Below are 17,045 nucleotides of genomic sequence, written 5' to 3' on the forward strand. Positions count from 1 at the left end.
GATTCCACATCAATCGTGACCAATAGGTCTTTCTCTTGAATTGTCAGATTTTTCAGTTCTCCAATCAGTTGTTTGCTGTCACGTAAATAAGACTTTCCTTTAATTACCAACGGTTGCAGGAAGCCATCAATATAGGCCCCTAATCTGGAGAACAAGGAATCGATCCCACTCACAATTGGTCGCCCAGGTGGGTTGTTTTGATTCTTGTGTATTTTAGGGACGTGGTATATAATTGGAGTTTTAGGTGCCTTCTGTATCAGATATCTGGATTCCTTTTTGTTTAAAATGCCGAGGGTTTTCCCTTTTTCTACAAATTTTTTAAGTTTCCTTTCGTATTCAACTTTGGGATTTTTCTTCAGTTTCTTATAGGTGTTAGGGATGTTAAGTAAATTCTCCATTTCCCTCTCATAGTCCTGTTTGTTTAAAATTACCAGGCCCCCCCCTTTGTCCGCTGGTCTGATTACTATGCCTTTCTGTTTTTCTATCCGCTTAATGGTTTCCCATATGTTTTTTCCTTTAGTTCTTTTTACTTCCAAGTTCTTCAAATCGTTCTCCACCATCTTTTTGAAAACTTTTATATTCTCATCCTGCGTTACCTTAGGGTTGAATGTGGAGTTGTTCCTTAATTGGGAATGTTTGTATGGACCGTTGTCTTTGTCCCTAGTATTTGGCTTTGTTGGACCAAAAAACTTGGTGATATTAAGTTTCCTCACAAATTTTTGGAGATCTATGTAAGTTTCAAATTTATCCAGACCTTTATCAGGTGCAAATTTCAACCCCATATTTAAAACTCTAAGTTCCTCTTCTGTGAACACGACTTGGCTGAGATTGTAAATGCCATCTCCTATTGTTCTCTTCTTCTTTTTCTGGAGGCCTCCTCTCTTCCCCCTTGTGCGTTTTCTGTTTGCCAGTCTGATGGCCTGTGTGGTTCCGCCCTTCTCTGTTGCCAAGGGCGTTCGTGTTCTCCATGGTTTCTCCTTGGGTTGTCTTGTCTGGTCCATCTCGGGTTCCAACCTCCATTTCTGTAATGGCTTCTTTGCTGGTTTCTTCCCGGATACCGAAAGGGTCCTCCTTCTCTCCATGGGTTGTGATAAGTGTCCGGTATTCTGGGTGGTCTGCGCTCCTGCCCCCTGTGAAAAAAAATCTCTATTGTATCCCCTATTCCTATAAGGGGTGTATTGGGGGTATTCCCTCAAGGGTGAATACCTATTGGGATGTCTGGGGATTTCTAGTCTATTCCCATCTTGAGGGATAGGTTTCAAGCATAGGCAGCTTTAACCCCTCACAGTTCACTTTATTGTAGTCATTTTAACATTTAAACTTATTTAAACTTGTCTAGCGAACAGGTAAATTTGTCCATAGCGCAATCTTATCTTTTCTTATTGCTATTTTCTGTGAAACAGTTAGTTTCACTCTAAGTTGCAGCAATGGACATCTTTAAATATGTTAATAGCAGGAAAGTTAACTTAATGGAGGTGTTCAATCAAGAACATGTGGTCATCCGACAGGACCTGGAAAGTCTATTCAAACACCTAAAACACTGCTTAGAAAAACAATTGAGAGTATGGTGGGATGTGGCCATACTAGAGATGTACATAACTGAGAAAATAACACCCAGAAGATTACGCTGGGATGTTTCTCCTAATGATGCAGTTAATGATAAACAGTTGATGGATGATTGGTACAGGTTCTTTAATCAAAGTGAGACCGAATTGTTGCAAAAAATAGTAGTGAGACGACAACACAAATTAAGAAACATAGAAATGGAGATCACACAACTTAGAGAGCAATTAACACCATTTAAAGAAACAGAAGAATACATAAACAAGGAAAGGGAACTACAAGAAACCATAAAGAAGTATGACAAAGAAGTGCAACAGAAGAAACAGAAAAAGTTTAAAAGGGACGTACTGGACTATAAAAACCAGCAGGTCTACAAATGGCAGACAGACAATAACTACAGTGATGTGGAAAATGAAACTTCACTGATGGAAGAATCAGGAGAAAATGATATACAAGAAGAAGAACAACATTGGGTAAGGGACATACAGACACAAAGTAACACGGTTGGACAGAACACCCCTGCTACCCCAGCGCATAGGAGAACAGAAGGCAGAACTCCTATGGAACAAACTCAGAACAGATATTGGGACAACCGCACTCCCTATACGCCAAATATCCCCAGACATCCCAATAGGTATTCACCCTTGAGGGAATACCCCCAATACACCCCTTATAGGAATAGGGGATACAATAGAGATTTTTTTCACAGGGGGCAGGAGCGCAGACCACCCAGAATACCGGACACTTATCACAACCCATGGAGAGAAGGAGGACCCTTTCGGTATCCGGGAAGAAACCAGCAAAGAAGCCATTACAGAAATGGAGGTTGGAACCCGAGATGGACCAGACAAGACAACCCAAGGAGAAACCATGGAGAACACGAACGCCCTTGGCAACAGAGAAGGGCGGAACCACACAGGCCATCAGACTGGCAAACAGAAAACGCACAAGGGGGAAGAGAGGAGGCCTCCAGAAAAAGAAGAAGAGAACAATAGGAGATGGCATTTACAATCTCAGCCAAGTCGTGTTCACAGAAGAGGAACTTAGAGTTTTAAATATGGGGTTGAAATTTGCACCTGATAAAGGTCTGGATAAATTTGAAACTTACATAGATCTCCAAAAATTTGTGAGGAAACTTAATATCACCAAGTTTTTTGGTCCAACAAAGCCAAATACTAGGGACAAAGACAACGGTCCATACAAACATTCCCAATTAAGGAACAACTCCACATTCAACCCTAAGGTAACGCAGGATGAGAATATAAAAGTTTTCAAAAAGATGGTGGAGAACGATTTGAAGAACTTGGAAGTAAAAAGAACTAAAGGAAAAAACATATGGGAAACCATTAAGCGGATAGAAAAACAGAAAGGCATAGTAATCAGACCAGCGGACAAAGGGGGGGGCCTGGTAATTTTAAACAAACAGGACTATGAGAGGGAAATGGAGAATTTACTTAACATCCCTAACACCTATAAGAAACTGAAGAAAAATCCCAAAGTTGAATACGAAAGGAAACTTAAAAAATTTGTAGAAAAAGGGAAAACCCTCGGCATTTTAAACAAAAAGGAATCCAGATATCTGATACAGAAGGCACCTAAAACTCCAATTATATACCACGTCCCTAAAATACACAAGAATCAAAACAACCCACCTGGGCGACCAATTGTGAGTGGGATCGATTCCTTGTTCTCCAGATTAGGGGCCTATATTGATGGCTTCCTGCAACCGTTGGTAATTAAAGGAAAGTCTTATTTACGTGACAGCAAACAACTGATTGGAGAACTGAAAAATCTGACAATTCAAGAGAAAGACCTATTGGTCACGATTGATGTGGAATCGTTATACACCAATATAAGACAGGAGGATGGGCTCAGTAGCGTCGAGTGGGCATTGCAACAGATGTCTGACCTAAAACAAGAGCAAATACAATACCTAACGGAAGGTCTTAAAATGGCAATGCACCACAATTATTTTTGGTATAAGGGAACATACTATAATCAGATCAAAGGCGTAGCCATGGGGGCTAAATATGCCCCCAGTGTAGCGAATTTATTTCTCAATAGATGGGAGGAAGAGCAAATATATGGTGTACATAGGGAGAACCTCAAAATGTACCGACGGTATATAGATGATATCGTGATAATATGGGGTGGCACAGCAGAACAACTACAAGAATTTTTCAACGAGATCAACAATAATATTTACAACATAAAATTTACTGGTAATTACAACAACAACAGTGTGGATTACTTAGATCTACAAATATACAAGGAAGGAAACAAACTGGGCACACGCACTTTCTTCAAAAACCCACCGACCGTAACGGCTACATTCCCACAAATAGCTGTCATCATGCTAAATGGTTGGGGAACATACCAAAAGGTCAACTGATGCGACTTTACAGAAACTGCAGCAGAAGCACTGACTATGAACAACAAGCGGAAATAATAATAGAAAGGTTCAAAAATAAGGGATATGATGAAAGGGGCCTGCGCAAACTCAAAAACGAAATAAAACAAATGGAACGGAACAAATTATTGGAAGATAAAAAACGAGATAGAATTAACAACTTATCAGTTGCTTTCCTCACGGGATACAATAGGCAACATAAAGAGGTGGAATCCATCATCAAGAAACATTGGCCTATCTTGAAAGCAGATCACACACTCAAAGATATCCTCCCAAAAAAACCGCGATTTATTTACAGAAGGGCACCTACATTGAGGAACAAACTTGTTAAAAACACCATTGATCCCCCGAAACAAATTAAAGTAGGGGGTAATCTGAAAGGTTTTTTCAGGTGCGGTAAATGCCTCCCGTGTAAAAATAGTAAAAAAACTGAAAAGAAAAGAACCACTTTTCAGTCAGCTTCAAACAAAAAAGAATATAGAATAAATGAGCTCATTACATGCAAAAGCACTTATGTCACCTACATTATAGAGTGCCCCTGTTCTAGACAGTATGTGGGACGTACTACGAGAGAACTCCAAACTAGAATTGGTGAACACATTAGGAATATCAAAAAAGGGTACCCCAATCACAGTGTCTCCAGACATTTTAGGGATTACCATAATCGTGACCCAGGACAGATGACATTTTATGGTATTGACAAAGTAAGGGCCCACTGGAGAGGTGAGGACAAAACCATCAAAATATCCAGAAATGAAACCAAATGGATATACAATTTAGACACCCTCCAACCCCAGGGAATGAATGTAGAGCTGGATTTGAATTGCTTCTTAACGAACTTTTAAAACTCCCCCAGTCTAAACTCATAACTATACATTACCGGTTCAAGGCAGGACTAACATAGACCAAAAAACCAATAAATCACAGTATAACATTCGACCCACAACCTAGAAGGTTTTCCTTCCAATAATTGTTTGACATCACAGAAAAAAGTCTGCCCCCTACTGGAGGATACGTTTAGCAACATGTGAGGCCATATACAAGGCCTTGAAATGAGGTATATATCTATATACTGAGTTCCCCATTTAACTTCACTACCAGTTTCCTTTCATTGCACTTTTTCTATCTAGTTTGCCCTATTAACAAATGTTTTAAAATAAGGCTTTTTAAAATGAGCAGATATCAATATCTCCCCACATTACATTCATTTCACCTTATTGGTAAAAAAATTTTTTTTTTTTTCTAATTTGTGTGAGCATAGTAGCACACATATACATTTTTTCACTTTTAGTTTCTTTCTTTCCTCTTGTCCCCTTTTCCGGGGAATATGTCCATTCACTATGATAGTGGACATATAGTTTTTTGTATTTTTGTTTTTAACTATTATTACTATTTATATTGAAAATAAACATATAAAAATCCTGTATTCAGGGAGCCCTGCAGGTAACACATGCAATATGCAGCTGGTTAGGGTATTACTATTAAATATATTGAATTTTATATTAAATTTTATATATTTGGTCCTTATACATTTTAATTTTTTCTCCTTTCTTTTCTGTATGTTTTATATATATTTTTTACATATACTGTATTAATTTTACTAATTGTTTTTATGTACAGTTGTTAACCTTTTTTTATAAGTATATTGGAAGATACCAATTGTATTCATGCATAATTGTTGATATTCCTTTTATAAATATACTGGAATAGTTATGTAGGTTGCGGTGCTTTATAATTATATTTTACCATGCCCGGAGTCCGCAATTACAAACATAAAGGCAAAGGTTTTATTGTGACCGTTACACAATAGAAGACGGCACACCCTGGGTTGACAATAAGTAAAGAGTCTTCCCACGTTTGTACTGTCACAAGAGAGCATACAGTATAGACACACAGCGGCTCGGATAGGGCATTCCCACAATCAAAATGGCGCTAATACATCGCGCAAGCGCAGAAGAGCACTGCACCCTACATAAACGTGAAGGTGCACCAATATGGCCGCTCCAGATGACGTCGCTCTGACGAAACGCGTAGGGCGTGGCCTAGGACGTGCACCTTACACTGCTATTCAAGCAGTAACGCCGGCGCAACATATTTCACAGCGATCTGTCTTTTTGGAATTTGTGAGTAAACTGATTTTAATAAACATAGTACGTTTACACAACAATATTGCACCATGGTTGTACTTCTGTTTCCCTTCATGTACAAACGCTAAACGGACCATTCACGGAAGGAAGAGTGCAAAATATCCCCACAGCACAGCGGTGGCAGAGCCCTGAGAGAGCTGCACAGTGGCTCATACTGTGACTGCTTGGTTAACCCATTGAGGGTTTAATGTCTGGTGAGCGCATATATACATTTTTTCTCTAACACAGAGTGGCGCACCGGAGAGGAATTTAACCTTTTTTACACCAGTCACCTTGCTTCACCTTCCTATCTGATAAAAGTCTTATGCGTTTTTTCAGCAACTAGATGATGCGACTTTGAACAAATATTTTTAGTTGGACATTATAATATATTTTGGATTGGACATTACATGATCTTTTTGATGTTTTCACTTGGTATTTTCACAATGCCTTTTTGATTGTCACTTTTTAGAGTATAAGTATTGGCTCATATATGTGAGCATAAGCACTTTTTACCAAAGCACTTATATTTTTAGTTGTGATAGATTAGTTGTATTTTTTACCACACTTGTGCATGGTTGTTTTGTAAGATAACGGATACACATTTTCATTCACATATATTTTTAATATCACGTATATAGTGTATTTGTGAAATTCCCACATTGGGCTTCATTTCATGTAATTTGCAGAGTATTAGCATTTTTAATACACCATTTAGGTTTTAGCGCCAAAGCTCAATTTACTTTTCAGATTTCTAGTCTATTCCCATCTTGAGGGATAGGTTTCAAGCATAGGCAGCTTTAACCCCTCACAGTTCACTTTATTGTAGTCATTTTAACATTTAAACTTATTTAAACTTGTCTAGCGAACAGGTAAATTTGTCCATAGCGCAATCTTATCTTTTCTTATTAGTATATGGGGGTACCTAGCGATATAAAAACCTGGCGGTGAACCTAAAAAAATAACTAGCTACCTAGCGACACTAGCGACACTGATGCAGCGATCAGAAAAATTATCGCTTAGTGACACTGGCAAAAGGGGGTGAAAGGGTTAACTCTAGGGGCAATCAGGGGGTTAAATCTTTATTGGGGGGTGATAGGGGGCTACCCTGGACCTAACACTAACTGCCCTGACAGTTTTTACTTTTACAACTGACACTGAATGCATTGATCAGTAAAGAAATGATCAATGCAATCAGTGACACTGTGACTGGGGGGGGGGGGGGGGGATCGGGGGGGGGGATCGGGGGGGGTTTGTGTACCTATGTGTACCTATGTGTCAGTGTAGTGTTTTGGTGCACTTACTTTTAGTCTTCTCCTCGTAGTCCGGTCAAAAAGACCGCCCCGAGGAGAATGACATCACTTCCTCCTTCCTGTGGAAACAATACACAGTGGGAGGAAGTTCGTCATTGGCCAGGAGCGATCCAGAGGGGGTGGCCAGAAACCAACGGCCATCCCCTCATCACGGATCGCTCCCGGAGGGAAACGGACCGCCGTATTCAGCGGGAGGGGGTCCGATCGGACCCCCCACCCGCTGGAAGGCAGGCACGTACATCTACGTGCTTGTGCCTGCCTGTGCCATTCTGATGACGTATAATGGCAATACGGCGGTCCTTAAGTGGTTAAAAATATATATATTTTTTAAAAACACAGTTTAAAATATGTTACCATACATGTGACATATTACAAACAAACACATCATGATTACAGCATCCACTAATAAGGTGTCTCCAATGTCAGTCTGAAAAACCTCAACGCGTTTCAACTCATAAAGAATCTTCATAAGGAATAAAAGGGCTTACATCTCAGCCCCACAGTCTTACCTTACATCACAGCCTCCCTTTCACATCACAGTGCCCCCTTCTACATTAGAGCCCCCCTCCTCACATCACAGCCCCCCCCGACAACACAGTCCCCCCTTTAACATCAGAACCCCCCCAACATCACAATCCCCCTTCTACATCAGAGCCCCCCTCCTCACATCACAGCACCTCCGACAACACAGTCCCCCCCTTTAACATCAGAACCCCCCCAACATCACAATCCCCCTTCTACATCAGAGCCCCCCTTTTTTTTTGCACAAAGTTGTCACTAAATGATATATTGCTCACACATGCTATGGGCATATGTGAAATGACACCCCAAAATAAATTCTGCTGCTTCTCCTGAGTACGGGGATACCACATGTGTGGGACTTTTTGGGAGCCTAGCCGCGTACGGGACCCCGAAATCCAAGCACCGCCTTCAGGATTTCTAAGGGCATACATTTTTTATTTTACTCCTCACTACCTATCACTACCTATCACAGTTTTGAAGGCCATAAAATGCCAAGATGGCACAAAACCCCCCCCAAATGACCCCATTTTGGAAAGTAGACACCCCAAGCTATTTGCTGAGGGCCATGTTGAGACCATTGAATATTTTTTTTTTTTTGTCCCAAGGGATTGAATAATGACAAAAAATAAAAATAAAATTTTTTTTTTTTACAAAAAGTTGTCACTAAATGATATATTGCTCACACATGCCATGATTATATGTGGAATTGCACCCCAAAATATATTCTGTTACTTCTCCCGAGTATGGGGATACCACATGTGTGGGACTTTTTGGGAGTCTAGTCGCGCACGGCACCCCGAAAACCAATCACCACCTTCAGGATTTCTAAGGGTGCAAATTTTTCATTTAACTCCTCACTACCTATCACAGTTTCGAAGGCCATAAAATGCCAAAATAGCACAAAACCCCCCAAAATGACCCCATTTTGGAAAGTAGACACCCCAAGCTATTTACTGAGAGGCATGTTGAGTCCATGGAATATTTTATATTTTGCCACAAGTTGCGGGAATATTACAAACTTTTTTTTTTTGCACAAAGTTGTCACTAAATGATATATTGCTCACACATGCTATGGGCAAAAGTCAAATTACATCCCAAAATAAATTCTGCTGCTTCTCCCGAGTACGGGGATACCACATGTGGGGGACTTTTTTCGAAGCCTAGCCATGTACGGGACCCCCGAAAACCAAGCACTGCCTTCCGAATTTAAATATAAAATGCTACCAAAAAAACTGTTAGCGATCGCAGGGATCAGGCCTGACTCTGCGATCGCTGCAGTTATGTGTTTAGTGTTTTGTAAGTGACAGTGATCGATCGATACTGCACTTGGGTGGGCTGGGCAGAGGGGCAAAACGCAGGTGCTAGCAGGTATCTGGGCTGATCCCGCTAACAATGCGTTTTTTTGGAACCCTGAACTGCTGGGGACGCTAGTATAGATCTGATCAGATATTGATCTGTTCAGATTCTATACCACTACAGGAGGTGTATGCTTTGCGCGTGGGTGTTAGCGGTACTGGCACTAACCTAGCGCTGCCTGGGGCGACGCAGACCCTGACCCTAAAACCTAATTGATATCACCCGCCGGGTGATCAGGGGGTTAAACCTTTATTGGGTAATAAATGGTGGGTGGCCTGATGCTATAAAAAGCAAACTAACCAGAGTCACCCGTAACACTTATACGGTGATATCAGTGGTGAAAGGGTTAACTAGGGGCAATCAGGGGGTTCATATTTTTATTAGGTAGTATATGGGGGTCCCTGGCGCTATATAAAAACCTGACGGGGAACCTAAATAACTAACTGACTAACCAGCGTCACCAGTGACACTTATACTGTGATCGCTGGTGAAAGGGTTAACTAGCGGCAATCAGGGGGTTAAAACCATTATTGGGTAGTATATCGGGGTACCTAGCGCTATAAAAACCTGGCGGTGAACCTAAAAAAAATAACTAGCTACCTAGCGACAGTAGCGACACTAATGCAGTGATCAGAAAAATGATCGCTTAGTGACACTGGCAAAAGGGGGTGAAAGGGTTAACTAGGGGCAATCAGGATGTTAAAACCATTATTGGGTAGTATATCGGGGTACCTAGCGCTATAAAAACCTGGCGGTGAACCTAAAAAAATAACTAGCTACCTAGCGACAGTAGCGACACTGATGCAGCGATCAGAAAAATGATCGCTTAGTGACAGTGGCAAAAGGGGGTGAAAGGGTTAACTAGGGGCAATCAGGATGTTAAAACCATTATTGGGTAGTATATCGGGGTACCTAGTGCTATAAAAACCTGGCGGTGAACCTAAAAAAATAACTAGCTACCTAGCGACAGTAGCGACACGGATGCAGCGATCAGAAAAATGATCGCTTAGTGACAGTGGCAAAAGGGGGTGAAAGGGTTAACTAGGGGCAATCAGGATGTTAAAACCATTATTGGGTAGTATATCGGGGTACCTAGCGATATAAAAACCTGGCGGTGAACCTAAAAAAATAACTAGCTACCTAGCGACACTAGCGACACTGATGCAGCGATCAGAAAAATTATCGCTTAGTGACACTGGCAAAAGGGGGTGAAAGGGTTAACTCTAGGGGCAATCAGGGGGTTAAATCTTTATTGGGGGGTGATAGGGGGCTACCCTGGACCTAACACTAACTGCCCTGACAGTTTTTACTTTTACAACTGACACTGAATGCATTGATCAGTAAAGAAATGATCAATGCAATCAGTGACACTGTGACTGGGGGGGGGGGGGGGGGGGGCGATCGGGGGGGGGGGGATCGGGGGGGGTTTGTGTACCTATGTGTACCTATGTGTCAGTGTAGTGTTTTGGTGCACTTACTTTTAGTCTTCTCCTCGTAGTCCGGTCAAAAAGACCGCCCCGAGGAGAATGACATCACTTCCTCCTTCCTGTGGAAACAATACACAATGGCAGGAAGTTTGTCATTGGCCAGGAGCGATCCAGAGGGGGTGGCCAGAAACCAACGGCCATCCCCTCATCACGGATCGCTCCCGGAGGGAAACGGACCGCCGTATTCAGCGGGAGGGGGTCCGATCGGACCCCCCACCCGCTGGAAGGCAGGCACGTACATCTACGTGCTTGTGCCTGCCTGTGCCATTCTGATGACGTATAATGGCAATACGGCGGTCCTTAAGTGGTTAAAAATATATATATTTTTTAAAAACACAGTTTAAAATATGTTACCATACATGTGACATATTACAAACAAACACATCATGATTACAGCATCCACTAATAAGGTGTCTCCAATGTCAGTCTGAAAAACCTCAACGCGTTTCAACTCATAAAGAATCTTCATAAGGAATAAAAGGGCTTACATCTCAGCCCCACAGTCTTACCTTACATCACAGCCTCCCTTTCACATCACAGTGCCCCCTTCTACATTAGAGCCCCCCTCCTCACATCACAGCCCCCCCCGACAACACAGTCCCCCCTTTAACATCAGAACCCCCCCAACATCACAATCCCCCTTCTACATCAGAGCCCCCCTCCTCACATCACAGCCCCCCCCAGACATCACAGTCCCCTCTTTAACTTTAGAGCCCCCCAAACATCACAATCCCTCTTACAATAACAACAATCAATTTCACAGCTCCCCCTCCTCACATCGCAGCCCCCTTTAGCAATCACATCCCTCCTCCTTATATCACAGCCCCCCCATATCACTATTATCCCCTTTCACATCAAAGCCCCCCATATCAGAGCCCCCCCTCATATCAAAGCTCCCAACAAAGACAGTGCTCCCTTACAATAACAGTAACTGTTACAGCTCTTCCCCCTTCACCGTCCTACCTTAACACGGTTGGCAGAGGGTGGAAGTTACAGCAGGGTGGATTCCTCTTCTGTTTATGTATTTGCCAGCCTGCTGCTGCTGTTAAACTCACAGCAGGAAAGAGGCAGGAAATACAGAAGGTCTGGACTCCGGGTGGAAGATGACCAACTCTTCTTCGTAACAAGCAAAAAGTTTGACAGCTCCCGTTCCTTTTGTAGACCTGCCATATATCCCGCCCTCTACCCTGCTGAGAGCTTAAAGTAGTTGTTACCCTCCAAAAAAATCATGCTCCTGTCCCTTTAAGGCATAGTGCTTTTGCCTAGTCAATTGCCCCTTTGTATCTTCTACAGTACCTGCTTGATTCTGCATGGTCCTGACCTCCCCCTCTGTCAGTTGATCACATTTATCATGGCTGCTGAGCCATGAGCTCATGGTCTGGATACGTTCCTCTGTCATCTAGCTTCTCTCCTGTGCATCTGTGTGTCCCTGCAGATCCCCCCCCTCCTCCCCTTCCTCTCTCCCTGTCAGCTTCGTAATGTGTAGTGTCTAGTGAAAACATGATCTCCTTCCCTATCTTCTCCTCTCCTCTTCTCACTGCCCCTCCCCTCTCCTCACAGCCCCTCCCATCTCCTCCCCACCTCTCCCCTCTCCTCACAGCCCCTCCCCTCTCCTCCCCACCCCTCCCCTCTCTTCTCCTCACAGCCCCTTCCATCTCCTCCAGCCTTCATTCACTGACTATACTTTTTACCTAAAAAAAAGGGGAATCTTGGCCCCTCCCACTTGGCTCTCTTAGGTCGGGATACAGAGAAGAGAGAGAAGGTGAGCACAATGGGTTTTTTTTACGAAAGGCAAATCCACTTTGCACTACGAGTGCAAACTACGAGTGCAATGTGCACTTGAAATTGCACTGAAAGTTCACTTGGAGGTGCAAAATCTGAGGGGAAGCTCTGCTGATTTTATCATCCAATCATGTACAAGATAAAATGCTGTTTTTTATTTTCCTTGCATGTCCCCCTCGGATCTACAGCGACTGCACTTCCAAGTGAACTTTCAGTGCAATTTCAAGTGCTCTTTGCACTTGTAGTTTGCACTTGTAGTGCAAAGTGGAGTTGCCTTTAGTAAATAACCCCCAAAAAGGTATTTAGGATTGAAAAACAAACAAACCACACTACACTACTTAATGAACAAACACATGGAGGCTAGATCAATTTCAGCCACTTTAACAGCAGCGGCGAACAGCAGGTGAATACATATTTAGAAGGTGAATCCACCCTCTTGTGACTTCCGCCCTCTGCCTTGATGTAAATTATAACAGCAGCAGCGGCAGCAACAGGTGAGGAGTCCACTCAGGATACTAAGTGGTGGAGCCGCGGTCCGCACAGGACTGTCACGTGGTCCGTGTCTGGACCGTGGTCCGCCATTTGAACCTAATCTGTAGCATTCATTAAACAGTAAAACCTACAAAAATGTATGTGGGAGACAGACAAGCCACAAGAGCCTGCAAAGATCTCAAAAAGAGATGGTTTGTGGATTGTAATAATAATTGACTGATATATTAATGAATATGTGTCACACTTACCCCTAACGCTGGAGGTCAGACACTATAGCTGACTTCTGTGTTTTTCACCTATAGCAGCCCCCTTTTCCATAAGGCTAGCAGGCCTACCGGTACTCAGTTGCCCCCAGGACTTATACACAATGATATAGTCTCTGGCTATTATGCCAGGGCATTAGTAAACTGAGCAAAGAAAACAGGTACTTGTGGTTGGCAGACGCTCAAACCTTCCCACATTAAAAGCTCCACACAGTGCTCAGACCTTAAGGCTGCTGACGCCTCCAACGTACCAAAATAAAGGAAAGGGATGGTCGACACTCAGGATGACATCCAAAATAGTATTTCTATATTATGTAGCGCCGGCTCCTGAAGAGCACGCGCTATGTGTTTTTTTTTTAAAGTTAAGGTTACACCTGAACTGCAGTTTGGTTCAGGTACAATTGTTCTACATTTGGACCTCAGCATCAGTCTGACTGGACTATAGGATGTTCAGCCTGGCCACAAGGGGCACTGTCTCTTCTGGCAGGCATGGAACCACAGTCTAGTTGGGTGCTTTACGTTTACTCTCTTTCGGAGTCCTCCCAGTGGAAGTGTCACTCTTGCTGCGCTTTCTGGTAGAGGGTACTTAAGATGCGGATGTCACGTGGTTCGGGGTTCCGCTCCAGAAGGATGTTCTGACTCCATGGTCCTGGTCCTCCTGATCAGCCCCCAGGGAGGCCATGGCCTGGGGTGCGGATCCACCCGACTTATTGTCTCGGAGCTGGCTAGCCTGAGGCAAGGAAACTAGAGAAGGATTCCGAGGTGGTCCGATGCCGTCTCCGGTAGTTGGAGAGGCCCAAGAACTTCATAGCTATCCAGGGGAGGACTCTTGAGAAGAAGGCTACAAAGGGGTTGGCTTCTTAGCAAGAGCCTGGAAGGGCTGAAGTACCTAAGTGAATGCAGTCTCGTGGGTATCGCCAAGCTGGCTGAAAGATCCAGGTATCACACGAGTGTTCCATAAGTGTTAGTTTCCTGAAGTCTACAACACCGTCTGTGGCAGGGACGTATTCCTGTATGTTCTACAACAACGTCTGTGGCAGAGACTTGTTCCCGAGTAAAGCACCTTGTTGGCTGCTAGGCCTTGTGAGAGAGGGACTGTCCAACTTGGGTGAACATCCAGTTGTGAATGGCTATTCTCTGGATTTAGTCAAAGTAAGCAAGTCCTTCATTATTGACTTTGTCACTAAGAGTACCTGAACTTCCTTCCTAACCCTCTGATCCTATTTTGAGAGACTGTTCGTTGTTTACGTTTTGCAAATAAAAATCCCTTTATGCGGATCTGTCGTCAGTCTCTGAGTTTACTGGGCCATCTACCACGGGAAACCCCTAGACACAGATCGAGGAAGAGAAGGTAACGGTAAGCCCAATCAAACCAGCAGCTCCTTCGGGGGTCAGTGCTACAATTAAATGCATGTACAAGCTGTAACCCAGCCTTTGCGTTTCGGACGTTTGTCCTTAGTCATGGATGAATAGTCAGGGTAAAAATTCAAAGTCAAAAGGCAGGCAGAGTTCAGAGAGCAGTTGATATCCGATCTGAGGTCATCAATGAGGTAATCCAATCTAGCCAAAGGGCAGGCAAATCGGGAGCTTGATCAAGTATTGCACACACTATTACAAGCATGACACTGCAGGCTTGGCTGGCTTAAATCAGGTTTGCTCTCCACCCAGAGTCTGGCCACATCAATCACCTTGCAGGTGGAGAGACAGACAAGGAGAATGCCACAGGACAAACCAGGATGCTGGAATGAGAAGCAGGAGGGCTAGATGTTCCTCACTGGGGATGAGCTTTATGTTTTGGTCGAACATGAGTTTGACTCTAACATTGGCTGTTCACCCAGCGAACCATTTGGGGTGTTCGCAGCAAATTTGAAAGCTGAGAAACACTTTAAAAGTCTATGGGGGAAATCAAAAGTGCTAATTTTAAAGGTTAATATGCAAGTTATCGTCATAAAAAAGTGTTTGGGGACCCTGGTCCTGCCCCAGGGGACATGGATCAATGCAAAGAAAACGTTTTAAAAACGTCCGTTTTTTTCAGGAGCAGTGATTTTAACAATGATTAAAGTGAAACAATAAAAGTGAAATATCTGGGGGTGTCTATAGTATGCCTGTGAAGGGGCGCATGTTTCCCTTGTTTAGAACAGTCCCTGCACAAAATGACATGTCTAAAGGAAAAAAAGTCATTTAAAACTACTCGCGGCTATAATGAATTGTCGGGTCTGGGCAATACAGATAAAAGTTATTTAAAAAAAATGGCATGGAATCCCCCCAGTCCATTACCAGTCCCTTTTGGGTCTGGTATGAATATTAAGGGGAACCCCGAACCAAAATGTAAAAAAAAATTGCGTGGGGGTCCCCCTAAATTCCATACCAGGCCCTTTAGGTCTGGTATGGATATTAAGGTGAACTCTGCGCCAATTTTTTGTTTTTTAAATGGTGTAGGGGTCCCCCTCAAAATCCATACCAGACCCTTCAGGTCTGGTATGGATTTTAAGGGGAACCCCGCGCCAAAATTAAAAACAAAATGGCTTGGGGGTCCCCCCAAAAATCCATACCAGACCCTTATCCGAGCCCGCAACCTGGCAGGCTGCAGGAAAAGTGGGGGATGAGAGAGCGCCCCCCTCTCCTGAACCGTACCAGGCCACATGCCCTCAACATGGGGAGGATGTCCCCATGTTGATGGGGACAAGGGCCTCATACCCACAATCCTTGCCCGGTGGTTGCGGGGGTCTGTGGGCGGGGGGCTTATCGGAATCTGGAAGCCCCCTTTAACAAGGGGACCCCCAGATCCCGGCCTTCCCTCTTGTGTGAAATGGTAAAAGGTACAAGTACCCCTACCATTTCACAAAAAAAAGTGTCAAAATGTTAAAAACGACAAGACACAGCTTGGGGTCATTTATTAAAAAATTCAAAAATAAAAATGTCCCACAAAGTCCATTGATCTTCTCTCAGGCACCCAGGATGGAAAAATGAAAAAAAAAAACCCTGAGACCGATCCGCCTCCATGGGATGCACCCACCGTATGACGCTTGGTGCGGATGACAGCTCTTTTATAACTGAGGGCGGGGCCACACTGTGACATACCTGGGTGACCCCACCCCCTCTGGCGCACGGGGACTTCCCCATGACCCTGCCCCCCTCTGACGCACGGGGACTTCCCAATGGCTTCCCCGTGGTGTCAGAGACTCAAAACCAATTTTTTCCTCGGTTGGGACTTTAGTTTAGGCAATAGTCTCAAAAATTATTAGCAAAAAGAAGATAAAAAAAAATGTTTTATTACATAGTACAAAACAATATACATATGCGGATGCACAATGAGTAATAGAGAGTACAACAAATTCCAGTGTTTCTAGAGCAGTATAATGGGGATGAAGGCACCCACGTTGTCGATCACAGAACAATGCTGAAACCAACAAAGACCCAACGCGTTTCAAGGTTGTTCAAAAGTATTAAACCTTTTCCTCAGGGGCTCATGATGCATTACATGGTGTCAGAGGGTGGGGCGTTGCCACCCGTTTGCGTAAACACCGTTCTAAACGCGGGAAAAATGTGCCACTTTACAAGCATACTATATTCACCCCCCAGGTACGAAATTTAAAGGAACTTTAAAGGAAATTTACTTCTGACAATTAAGACAGCCAGTCTATGTACTCGGTGCTGTTGGGGCTTCTATACTTCTACAACTGAGGTCTCCATTTTAATCAAAATTTGTAGGACATTTGAAGATCAAAATG

General features: G+C 43.4%; 1 protein-coding gene across 1 annotated transcript in view; it reads left to right on the forward strand.

Annotated features, from left to right (window-relative positions):
• Window positions 1-17,045, forward strand: part of LOC143962124 (serum amyloid P-component-like) — a 29,249-nt gene that overhangs the window by 11,063 nt on the left and 1,141 nt on the right. The gene's annotated exons all lie outside the window — the stretch shown is intronic.

This window comes from Lithobates pipiens, unplaced genomic scaffold, assembly GCF_037356315.1.
Source record: "Lithobates pipiens isolate NorthernLeopardFrog02 unplaced genomic scaffold, aLitPip1_a1.2 Scaffold_8, whole genome shotgun sequence".
In the NCBI taxonomy this organism is placed as follows: Eukaryota; Metazoa; Chordata; class Amphibia; order Anura; family Ranidae; genus Lithobates; species Lithobates pipiens.